Raw genomic sequence first — 13778 nt, 5'->3', positions numbered from 1 at the left:
AACTCGTCTTTGTTTACATATTGCGAGTGCTGAACTACTCAAGAGGAAATTGGAAACGGGTCAATCCATCTGTCATTAAGATATCACTTATTAAGGTTGCATGACGTGTAATGCGTACTTTTAAGAGCTTATACCTACATTAATAAAATGTTCAGGCTTAATTCCTTCTAATAGCCTATTTTTTCACATCAAATTATTATTTTAAATCTTGCATTATAGGCTGACTGTTATTTCTCTTCCACAGAATCAGTCCCAGATCTTCCTGTTCGACCGACACCTGGCCAGTGGAAGACTTGATTTTTACATCAAAAATGATGCTGATATGGGTTGTTCATACTAAATGACATAACATAAAATAATAAATGACATCACTCAGTGAACACCATATAACAAACATCTACCGTTCGTTTGCTGTTCGGTCGAGGTGTTGTAATGGACCTAGAATCCAAGGCTGTGTAGGGTGTTTGGATTTGTTTATTTCTTGACATCATGGGTTGTGGAGGCTCCAGGACAGATGTGTTGGAGCCGAGATATATGGAGAGTTGGACCAAAGAGACAGAAGTCCACACCTGGCTGACCAGCACGGACACAGACATACCCCTGTCCTCCATCCAGAGCATCCCCTCGGAAAACTCTCAGAGGTGGGCTTCCCCATCAGAGAAGACTGCCAACCTCGGTGAGAACGGACTGAGATCAACATTTCAAGGATTTATTATCATTTTTAAAAGCTTTTGAATTTAATGTCTTCGTATTTAACTAGCTGAACATATCATTTCACAGCGCGTAGTCACAAGCACAAATTTAACATGTCAAACTCTTCAAATGATATTTCCTTCCCAAGAAGGACAGGGAAAAGTGTTGCGAGGGTATGCTGTTGGTGAGCAATTCATTCAAGTAGGCCTTCTGTTGCCATGGTGATGGTTAAATCCCATATAGTACTTCAGTACAACAATATGAGCAAGGATGACACAATAAGTGCGTGCTTAACACTTTTGGGCAGAATTGTGACACTTAGGGCAGCTACAGTGGGTAAATGATCATATCAAGATAGGCAAGGGCACCAGTTCAAGGCACTGAGCAAGGCACCGAACCCCCAAACTGCTCCCCGGGGCGCCGCAGCATAAAAATGGCCGCAGATAAATAGATAAATAGATAGATAGATAGATAGATAGATAGATAGAGAGATAGATAGATAGATGATAGTAGATAGATAGATAGATTTTTATTTTTATTTTGTCCCTACACTCATACCTGAAATATTTCTGATATGGTCACCAATGCAGTGATTTTGTCAAAGAGAATGAATAACTTCCATATTTTTTTTCTGGCCACAGATCTCTTTGATGATGGTCTGCCTTCTCCAGCTCAGGCATATCTGAAAAGTGTGTTCTGCCATGTCTGAGGTGGGTCTGCATGACATGAAAAACTGGCAGCACCCCCGCAATCCTCTCTTCTCAAGACCAGGAAGTGCTGTCTTCTTCTGGTACCACAGTGCAGAGGAGAAGCGTGTTACGAACTGAGGAAATAGTAAGTATTTTTATTGAATGATGGTTTTTATCTGGCTTAGTCTTATGCACGCAGCATGTGTATGAACAAGACACTGTAAACGACATCAGTGTTTCTGACCTTTATCTTATGTATTGCTTCATTTACACCACTCCAGAAATGTGTTTCTTTTGACTTAGTTTACAAAATATCATTTAGCATTATTGTTCATTTTATAAAGTGGGCTGTAATACATTTATGCACTTTTAAACTATGAAAGTATATTGATGTTGGAAATGAAAAAACAGACTAGTTTTTATTTTTTGTTGTTTTGTTTTGTCATTGTGGTTTGTTTTTTATACATTTTTATTTCAGCATCAGTTTGTTATTTTAAATACAAATTAAAACTAAATGAAAGCATGAAAACGTTTGCCTTGAAAACTAGCTGAAATACAAGGTTTTTTTTTTTATCTTTTTCCCCCCAGAAATGTAAGTTATTGTAAATTTTTATTTCAAGTAAACAAAAGTGTTTTTCTATTGTTTTAGATTTTGTACTATTTATATAGCCTTTTGTTTATTCATCCGAGAAATGTGATCGATTTCCCGAAATCTTACTAATCTCATTACTGTAAACTGTAATAAAATGTTTTAAAATATTTGGTAACATTCATGTCTTAAAATCTTTCAATGTTATCTTCATTAGACCAAATGGCAGGACAGCCGCGGATTGTCCACCAAGCAAGTGACCATCACTGTGACTCAAAGCATCCGGCAGGTGGGCAAGAGCGGAAAGATCAAGGAAACTTCTCAAACCACCTATGAGGTCATGAAACGGTGGATGGTTTTTGATGGACACAGCAGCTGACTCAGTGCCTCAATGAGGTGTTCACCCAAGACCTCATGAAGACTGTATCTTGGATTTCTGGAAAGCTTTGGTGACGATGTCAGGACCAAAGAAGTAAGAAGTAAGGAGATGACCTAAACTGAAGAAGTTCATCAGTGCTGTGATTAACGGGTTTCAAGGGTCAGTTAAATGTTAGATTCATTATTCAGTTACACTTGACTGATTTAATAATATCTATTTTTATGTACATCTTTTCTCTGTAATGTCTTTGTCAAAATGTTTTGTTTTTTCTGATGCCAACAAAAAGAAATCTTAGCTAAAGCATCGACTTGTACACACACACTTGAAAGCACAGGGATAGATCAAGGGAAGGGCAGTAGTGACAGACCGTTAGGGCACCTTAACCATTGGCTGATTGATTTGTGTGAAAAGTGTGTGTAAAATGATACTTAAATAGTTTAAAAAAAACATACCAACAACACACATGCTTGTCCAGAAAAAAAGGGTGACTTGAAGTTGAAGTACCGCTTTAATTTTTTATCTTGGATCTGAAAATCAGTGCCCTTACTCTCACACTATTGTTGCCTTCAGCTTTTTGGGGGTTTAAAACAAAGAAAACCTAATTACAGTTTCTGTAGCAAGCTAGCACTACTGCAAAAGGTAGTGTGCAAGAATATAAAGCAGCTCTGTTTTGTTATTCCAGTATTGTTTGATGTATCACTGCTTTACTCACTGGAAGATGACTGTTTTATTGTTGAGTTATTAAAATATCTATTGGTAAGCACATAACTATTACTGTATCGCTAATCTTATCTTGCTTCACTCTCTGAATTAACATTTTAGGCAATAAGGTTCTGGATATGAACATTCATTTGTTAGATATTATGATGTAACAATGACCAATACATTTACAGTATTATTAATATAGGTCAATGTTACTTTCTACATATACTAATATGTGTTGTTTTTTTTACATATTGATTAATTTGTAAATAACAAGGTGTAGTCTGGCAAATAAAGTTTTTATTAGTATTTGAATCTATTTATTTTAAAGTCCATATTTTCAAATTCCTTAAAATCTGCATTAAAATAGGGTGACGTTTTGAAAACAAATATAATCATTAGAAAGACAAATGACCATGGTTTAAATATGGCTAGTTGTGGAACAAGCAAGATTCGATTAGTTAAAATTGTATGTGCACTTAATAAATTTAATTGAGTGATTGTGGAGTTTATCAACCTGGTTATTGCACAATTAAAACATTTGGTTTGAATAATTATTTTACATAAAATCATTCCTGTTTCATTTATGTATGACTGACATATATGCCATCATATTAGGTTTATAATAATACAACTGTAAACCAAATAGAGGGAAATGTTTTATGCAATTAAAATCTTGAATATATTGGCCTAAATATTTTTTGAGTAATGCAGTATAACAAACTGATAGTAACAATGAATAACAATAAATTGACGCATTCACCTTAAAAATGTATTGTTTCATTGTTAGTTTCTGATACCTAATGCAATAACAAATTTGTTAATTAATTGAAGATTAATCTAAAGATTAATCTAAATAATAACGTGGTTGAAAGTAAAATTTTAAAATTAATTTTTGTTTCTCAATAGGAATTCTAATAAAATTGAAGGTTGAATTGACGTTGACTCTTAAAATGTCAAATGGATATTGATCAGTCATTACAAAAATGTAACACCGATTTGTCCTTACACCTGGAAAGGATGCTGTTCCCAAACTGCTTCTTCAAAACCCTCTTAATATATTTTTTAACTCCCTATCTAGTTACCCTTTGCATTCCAATATTCTGTTAGTATATCATAACAGAGATATAGCGTTAACTTTAAAAGAACTATGCTTTTTGAGTGAGAATTGCTACGTTGAGGTAAACAATTTACTGACCTCTACTACAAATCTAGTGCAAATATTCAATTTATACATACAAATAAAATACATGTAAGAGTAAAATATAATCGTATTGGCAGAGCTGTGGTAGAGATATTTTGTGGTCACAAAAAGAGTAACATGGCAATGCAGAGAAAACATCAAATTGCTTAAACAACATCTGGTGAGAGGGCACATTTATTTACTTTAGCACTTTAAAAGTACCATAAGACCAGTGGATCATCATGTGTCCTGGAGGGAGTATGAATTTGTCTCTCCTCATTATATTCAGCAAGTCCCAATCTAAAATATGGCTCTTCCTTCAACATCCACTCATCTGCATTGAATTCTGGAAAGAAAAATGAAATCTCTCTCTTGGCAGATTCAATTGAATCTGAAAGAAAGAAAATAAGAAAATGCTGAAACTTTAGAATAGAAAGAATGTTATTTTTTATTTTTATTTTTTTCTATTTAAAATAGTGTAAGAAATTTTATAAAATCAGTGTTATAGTCTAGAAATTTATTTAGAGGTTAAAAACAAACACTCATTAGGCATTTTCTAGAAAGGTTTATTAACTGTTTGATATTTAGTTGAGCTAGTCTATTTAGCTAGTTAAAGGAAACAGTTGACAAGGAGACAGAAAATTGTAAAACTGTACTCATCCCAGGCCCATCCAAGATGTAGATGAGTTTGTTTCTTCATCAGAACAAATTTTGGAGAAACGTAGCGTTACATCACTTGCTCACCATAATGGATGCTCTGCAGTGAATGGGTGCCGTCAGAGCGAGAGTCCAAAACAGCTGATAAAAAACATCACAATAATCCACAAGTAATCAACACAAGTACATCAATTAATATCTCAAGAAGTGAAAAGCTGCATGTTTGTAAGAAACAAATCTATGATTAAGATGTTTTGAACTTTAAAAACCGTTGCTTCCATACTTGAGGAAAAGCATTGTGGCCTAATGGTTCGAGTTTGACTCCTAACCCTAAGGTTGTGGGTTCGAGTTCTCAGGCCGGCAATACCACGATTGACGGTGCCCTTGAGCAAGGCATGAAACCCCAACTGCTTTCCCGGGCGCCACAGCATAAATTGCTGCCCACTGCTCCGGGTGTGTGTTCATGCAGTGTGTGTGTTCACTGCTGTTGTGTGTGCACTTTGGATGGGTTAAAATAATGCAGAGCACAAATTCTGAGTATGGGTCACCATACTTGGCTGTATGTCACGTCACTTTCACTTTATTATGGCTAGAGAACTTGCATTTTGTCCTTAAGCAAGAGTTTAAAGTTAAAACGCCTTAATGATGGATTTGTTTTTTTACAAACATGTAGCTTTTTACTTCACAAGATGTTAATTGATGGATTGGAGTCATGTGGAGTACTTGTGGATTACCGTGATGTTTTTATCAGCTGTATTTGACGGCACCCATTCACTGCAGAGGATCCATTGGTTGAGCAAGTGAACTAATGCTCCATTTCTCCAAATCTGTTGTGATGAAGAAACAACTCATCTATATCTTGGATGGCCTGAGGATGAGTACAGTTTTAGCAACTTTTCATGTTTTGGCTTTTAGTGAAACTATTTCTTTGAACTGTTTTGAAGTTTGAAAAGTGTTACTCCACCCCCTGAACAACCATGAGTAGTGTTTCTGGTGTCAGTCAGCCATATATCCTTGCCTCGCAGGGTGTCTGGTGAAGTGAAGCGAGCTCTAAACACTTTTGTTTGGACCCATCATCCCCCTCCAGGATGTAGTGATAGCATCTTCTTCCTGGCTAGGATTGTGTACGCTCTTTCATGGCGCGCCACTGTGTGTGGGAATAGAAGTAAAGACAGCAGTATTACACCAGGGAGCTGTGACAACCTCGTGTACCGCTCAGCTGGTGATAAACAGAATTGAAATCCAAAAGCAAAATGTGATTTTTTTTCATGTAATTTATTTTTTTATTGCCGTTAATTGTACAAACAAGCTAGTCACAAAAGATGAGCAGTACTGCCTTAGTGAGGGGGATGACAACCTAGAGGCATTATGATGTGGAACCCCCACAAATGGAACCTAAAAGGCTTAGAATCATATACAGCTGCTTATTTTTTAAATGACTCTGACATAGAATAAAAGACACGGTCAGTTCGAAATCGCGCCGTCCCGACAAGCGGTCCGCTAATGTTTTATCTTTCACACACAAAGACATGTTCTGAGGACAGGGTGCCATGGTAACATCAGCCTCACTGTCTAAACTGGATCAACCGCTACATTAAACAACCAGTACTGATGTCCCTCTCCACAGATGAGAGATCATATATCTGCATTAATTATTCCTTTCGAGAGGAAGTGCAGTGGTACAAGCATCTGTAGTAGTTTTCATTAATTTAAAATACACACAACCACTTAAAAGTTTTGGTTCAGTAAACATTTTTGATGTTTTGAAAAAAAAAAAAATCCATATAATCTTGCTCACCAAGGCTGCATTTAATTAAAAAAAAAAATACAGTACTATTGGAAAAAAAAACCAATTTTCTCTTTTCATAATTTTAAAAATGTAATTTATTTGCTGCATGGTTTTTAAAGCTGAATTTTTTTTCAGCAGCCCTCAGTGTCACATGATCAGACCTTAATCATTACTGACCCCAAAGTTTTTGAATGCTAAGCGTATTATTAAGGTATTAAGCAGAACAAAAAGGCTAAATAAAATGTACATCCATTCCTTTCTTGAATGCAGTGATTTAACGAGTGCCCTTGATGATAGTGTCTTGTGAACCTGAAGGATAATCAGCTAAGAGGGTAATTTTGCGGATTAAGCGTGTTGTCAAGACTCGGTGAAGCTACAAGGGGTTACAATGGTTAAAACTTTGACTTCAATAACTGCAATGTCCAGTCAAATAACACACTGTTTCAAGAATTTTCACAGCAGATTGTTCCTCCTGGAACCCATGAACAGGTTTTACCAGGAACGTTATCAGGAAATAGCTGAGATGTTAATGATGTACACCAATAAATGAATTCTCAACGTTTATGAAGGCCATGTGCAACTGAACAGATAAAACAGGATCGAATAGAAACAGTCACTATTCACACAAAACTAGGACCCAAAACAACTGAAGATCTGCAACAACCAAATGCATTGAAATGTTTGTAGTAGCAGGTTATTAATAGAACCTAAACCTAAAAGCATAAAAACCTTATGTTACCTGAAATTAATTTTTTTGTTTGAAATAAACACCGGTCATTAACTGAAAATAAATATAAATAAATAAATAAATAGGTATACATTACATACAAGCAACCATTTCTTCATTTCATTAACTTGATGTAAAATAATGAAAACCAAATCTGATAAAATATTGATAAAAATTAATAACTATACTGACATAAAAATATCAATAAAAAAGTATACAAAATTACTAAATCTTACTAAAATAAAATGAAACATATGAGGGGCCGTACAAGCCATAATTCATTCTGGCACTCTCACACACTTACATTCTCCTTTCACATACATACATTTCTACTATCACACACATACATTTATCCGGTTCCTCATGTGTACATAATATTCTTGCTTTCACACACAAACATTCTCCTTTAACATACACTAAGTACTCTCACACACATACAATTCTCCTTTCACTTACATGCATTTCTACTTCTCTCAACACAACATTACCATTGCTCCTTGCACATACATAAAATTTTCTAACTTTTTTTTGGGTCTACATTACTTCACTGTTTACGCATGGGGGAAAAAAGGGAAGTAACGCTCAGACCAGGAAATTACATGATCAAGACGTTGTATATATAAAAAAAAAAAAAAAAAAAAATATATATATATAAAAAAAAAAAAAAAAAAAACAAAAAAATATAGTATACTATCTTATATACAATATATACAATATTATTATAGATATATTATATATAGATATATATATTAGATCAATAGCTTACAGCTTCAAAATTATTTAATTAATTAACATGCAAATGTATGACCACCATTCTGTATATAAAAAATATACCCTGTGGATTATCTCAAACTTTCGCTACTGGCTCCTTCGCATCGCGTTCCCAATATGAATTTGTTACTTTTTTTTTTTGTTGGTTTTAAACAAAAAACATTACTGAGTTCTTTAAAACGTGTTTATGACTTGTGGGGGAATGGACAAAAAAACATTTACCTTGACATTAATATCAAACTCAGTTTCGTTGATAGAAAACACCGTCCTGTAAAATAAAAACAGTCAGGGAAGATAACCAAAATAAACGCTTTGCATAGTCTTTTGATTTAAACATTTTGTAAGTAGTTATTTTCCCTGGAAATAAGCCAACTGACGCGGTGAAGTGTTTAAGCAGCTCCAGATTTTTTGTTGCAATCAATGTTAATATGGTCTTAAAAGGCTTTTGCATATATAAATACCAGACAGATGAATTCGGAGGACAGCTGTGCTTTTCTTTGGATGCAGGATCTAGATAAGCTGCGGAGTGACTGTAACTGTTCTCTCTCCACATGCTGTGTCAACATTATAAACTCCAGGTTGGGTGGAAGGCCTTACTATGTACGCACCCTCGTTAAAAATCATCGCATCACGTGAGTGTTACAACGACACCACCCCCAACATCTGGGTGATCGCTTAACAATTCAATCTGTTACAAAAACACAGACCTCTCTCATTCACCAGTGGATATTATAGAAAGAAAGATTCTTTTTCTACATGTATGTTCAGCATAAACCCTTTTCGACGCTTCTGGGTCGCCACAGCAGAACTTCTTTTTCTGACTATAAGTAAGTTTCTCGAGATCTTCTTTGATGAAGAGCCTGAAATTAAAAGTAAATTTTATATTCAAATGTGTCCTATGCCCATCTGCATCTCTCTCACAAACCGAAACTTAATGTTCAGTAAATATGTGGGTCTTTCTAGCTAATGGAAGCCTTCTTGCAGTTATCTGATGTAGGTCTGTTCATTTAATGAGTGCCATTCAAGACAAAGACGACAAAGAGTTTAAATCTCAAAATAGAACAAGGTTACAGGACTGAGTAGGGAAAGTACATCTAACTCTAATGCAACCACCAACATTTACATTTACAATGGCCTGCAGGTTTTCAAACCCAACGTTGATGGAGGAAATGTTGCCTAATTAAAGGAAATTTATCTCTTGGAAGCGACAGGACCAGTGGAAATGAAAAATCAGGCAAAGACACTGGCTCGGTTTTAGATAATAAGGACAAATTATAGCGTTTTAAGCCTCAACTTATTTTGAATTACAAGACATCTTTCTTCGTTAAAAAGGGTAACATTAAGCGGTAGGGTGTATAGAGGAGACGGGGGCTAGGTTACACGTTCCCTCCCACTGTTACTCCAACTGAATATTGCTGCGGAGTATGAGGGTTATTTTTATCGCCAGGTACGTTAACTATCTGGAGTAATGGCAGAAAGAGGACCCAAAATGTTTTTGTCAACCACACCCCTTTGACCTAAAATCTTTACAGGAAAGTAACACCTAAAACTTGTTGATTTACCATGTATCTTATTATAATATTTCACTTTAATTAATTATTTCCATTCTTCCCATCAATTTATGAATTGTAAAGCTAAATTATGTTTTTTTTCTTACTTGCCCCTCATGTCTCAACCTGAATTCTACCATTGGGAACAGTAAAAAAAGAATAAAAGAGATTGGCCATCTCTTTTTTTTGCCTGGTTTTCTTTCTTTTTCTTTGTTGTCCATACAATGGCAGCCAATGGGTTGACAAAAGGGGACAATTCTTCCAAAAATCGTCTTAGGTATTTCACGGTTGGAAAAAAAGGATCAATAAGGGGTTTTAAACTTCCTTTAATTACATAATAACAGCATTTTTAATTTTTGGGGTGAGCGTAACCTCACTTTAAGAATCTGTGCCTAAACTAATTGTACACGATACCAATCTATAGCCAAAAAGACAAAAAATCACGTATCAGGAAGAAAACACACATTTATGTAGTAATTTGGCTTATCAATAATCTCAGTTACAAAGATATAAGCGCTTTTAACACAGGTCACAACCCCCACTATTGAATGAATGAATATTCATTTGATAATGTCAACGCGGACCTCAAACAAATAGTGTATCCACGTGATTGTAATGCAAGACGCCACGTACTCGTCATTTTTCTTTACAGTATTTATAGACAGTGCAGGGACAGTGTGCTCTCACCTGCAGAATGAGCGGCTGGGCCACAGCATCTGGTTTGGACGAGCGCAAGGGTGAGCTGCAGTGCCTTCATCACACCGCATGCCTGCGAGGGTGCCGCCTTTTAAAGTTCTAAAAAGCAGTTATTTGTCGTATGTTTTCCCCGGTGATTTGGCTCCGTGCTCCATCTGATCAGATTGTAACGTTAACCATCCGGACCCTAAACAAACTTGAATGCTCGTGAAACATTTCCACAGCTGCAGTTAAAATCATCAATGCGCGAGGCAACGAGAATAAATAAATCAATACCATGTAGGCGATCGAGCCGAAAAGAGCTTTTCGGATAGTTCAGCTGTGTGTAAATTGGTTTTTTTCAATTGATTTCTCATGAAGAATACAGCTTGATTTCTAAACTGCATGTGATCCGTGGCTGTCGGTATGCGGGCGCCGCATCTTTCCTCCCCTGAAACTGTTTTTTAATTTGATGTAATTTGTCCTTTCTATCTATTTTTTATATGTCAGTTTTCTTGATAAACAAATTGTGTGTTATTGTTCCTTGAAAAAAAAACTAATTAAAATCAATATGCTACTATTTCAACCAACCTTGGCTGATATTCGCGAGCTTTAAGGTTTTCCGCAATTTCTACAAATAGCCAACACATTAGCTAATAACTGGTATTTTACCAACTAAAACGAAACTGAGCCTCAAAAAAAAAAAACTTGTAATCTATGTTTGTTTAAGCACATTTTAATTGAGGGATCAAAATGCACTTTTCTTGTTTTAGTATTGATACAAAATATAGGCTATTATGTTTTAATAAAATATGTAAATATATAAAACAACCAATTTCCCTAGCAAATACTGTGGAAAAAATAATTTAAAGTAGCAGATGTGTGCATCCAATGTGACAACTTGCCTTAGGCAAAAAAGAATGACCTATAAGAATAACTAAAGACGTTTGATGAGGTTTCTTTTGCATTTAGCTGACAAGAAACAGATGCTTGAGCCATGACCTGTGACCTGTGCGTAACATCTTTGGAAAAGTCAGGTGACAGCAAAAAGTACAAACAACGGCCTTGTAGAAGTGCAGTAAAAGCAATTTAGGTTGTTTAAAAGATTGTTCAAAAAAAAAATTCAAGTCAATGATGCTCAATAAAAAGATAAATGCTCACCGCACGTTCATTCATTGGGAACCCCCACTTTTCCAGAGGATTGCTGACACTCACATTTTGACACCCTGCCTGTTTCATGTGTGGGTCTTTGGGAGTGACAGGTTGGGGTCAGAGGTGCATTTCTGCTATATGACCATTTGGTATGCTGTTTAATAATATCTAGCCTTCATTTTAAGCACAACTGTAGACTACTTGTGACTGAAAAAATACATGGGAAAGTGTTTAACATCTAGTCCAGAGATGTTATAATTACATAACAAATCACAAGAAATGCTTCTCACATGAAATCGATCATGGAGTACCTCTAGAAACATATCATACACACAATTATTTCTCTTTTTATTTAAAAAGAGTCATTCTGAGCATCTTTATGGGGGCAGGGAATAAGCTATTTACCTCTCCAGTTTCTAGCGCACCTGTTTTGACATCTACTGAAATGCAAGCGTCCTTTGACCTTTTCTATTCCCATCCTTCACAGGCGCAGCACCAGACTCCTCACAGACAGCTGTGTCAACCTCAAGCGGGGAGCAAGCTGTCATAATTCCTAAGGAAGGACAACACTTTTTAAAGCTGAAGGAATTAAAATGTAGCCTTAACCAGCTTCCTTACTTTTAAATGTTGTGTTGATGACTTTCACATTACACAAGAAATCACATGTCTATCATACACACACACACACACACACACACATTTGTAATGGTGTAATGGTTTTTATACAGCACGCACTAAATCCTATATTTTCTATCCCTTCTTACCCTAAACCTACCCCTCATAGGGAGACTTTCCAGAGAATTTTAGATTTTCAAAATGCTTCATTCTTGTATTATTTATATAAGCTTGTTTCCTCACAGGGGACCTAAAAAATGTCCCCACAAGGTCAAAAATTTGATGGTGGTTATCTATCATGTGGGGACATTTGAGATCCCCATAACATACTAGTGAATACCAGAACACACACACACATGCATTCACAAAACTGCATTTCCATCATCCCTTTACCCATTCCAAAATGTATGAATTAATTTCTTTTCTTCATTACAAGACATTCGTTGGAAGAAAAAATTTTTGATGAATATTTGAAGTGTATGTCCATACAATAAGAAAGTCATTGTGACCCCAAAATTGACTTTCAATGTGTACTTGGGGGAGAAATTTTTTTTGTCTTTTTTTTATGTTTGACAGAAGAAGAGAAAGTCATGCACATTGAGGGAAAAATGAGGGGTGAGTAAATGTTCATAGAATTTTTCATTGTTGGATTTTTATAAGTATACAAATTTGATCATCTTCCTTTGTTCCGAAACTGCATTTATATTTTCCCAGTTGGTCTAAAATATTCCTGTATCTCTCTTAAACATAATATTTGTCATTCATCTAAACCATTACTTTACTTTCTAGATTAAACAGATAATATTCCCGTGTTTTTTAAGAAACTAAGTCATTTATGAGTTATGACAAGCTGCAAAACAGAAAACAAGGACCCACATTACATTTATTCATTTTGGCAGATGTTTTTTATCCAAAGCAACCTACAATGCATTCAAGGTATACATTTTTTTTTTAATTATTGCTTTCCCCTGGTAATTAAACCAATGTTTATATTGCTTTTATTGTTTGAGCATTGACCTTGGCTTTTCTATCATCTCCATGCTTCTGTTTGCATATTAAGTGTATTTATTACTAGATTTAGATTAATCATTTGATACAATGCATTTCTTCTGTACATATATCGTTTTGACATTGTAATTATATTTAAAAAATATCTGCATCTAATTATTATCTGTTGACCTTTTTTTCAACCCCTTAACCCACTCTTAAACCTAATCATACCACCAGTCCTGTTCATAACCTTATCCCACCTCTATAACAGCAAAAGTGTTTTGCAACTGCAACATAAAAAACAGTATTGTAACAATTAGTTAAGAGCACAGTAGTTAAAAAAAACACTTTAATATATGAATTGGGATCATCCTAGGGGGCCCTAAGAATCTGTGGTTAACCACATTACCAAGCTCCATTCAACACAACAACCACAATATCATTGTTTCTGTGCTATGGAGTAGAAATGTAAAAAAAGATTATAGCTACAGTAGCTACTTCAATCCTGTGCTGTGCATCTGTGTCCTGGGAAACAGCTGTGTTTGGTGCACTGCCACCGAGGAGTATATGCCAGCCTCTCGGAGGAAAGAGAGAGCTATATGGCCTCTTAGAATAAA

General features: G+C 35.4%; 1 pseudogene; it reads left to right on the top strand.

Moving 5' to 3' along the window:
• Positions 1–489: 489 nt before the first annotated feature.
• LOC122141134 lies at positions 490–2631 on the top strand (annotated as a pseudogene).
• The last annotated feature ends 11147 nt before the right edge of the window (positions 2632–13778 follow it).

Source organism: Cyprinus carpio, chromosome B20, assembly GCF_018340385.1.
Source record: "Cyprinus carpio isolate SPL01 chromosome B20, ASM1834038v1, whole genome shotgun sequence".
In the NCBI taxonomy this organism is placed as follows: Eukaryota; Metazoa; Chordata; class Actinopteri; order Cypriniformes; family Cyprinidae; genus Cyprinus; species Cyprinus carpio.
Note: the sequence above shows the minus strand (reverse complement) of the source record. Positions and strands in the feature narration are given on the sequence as shown.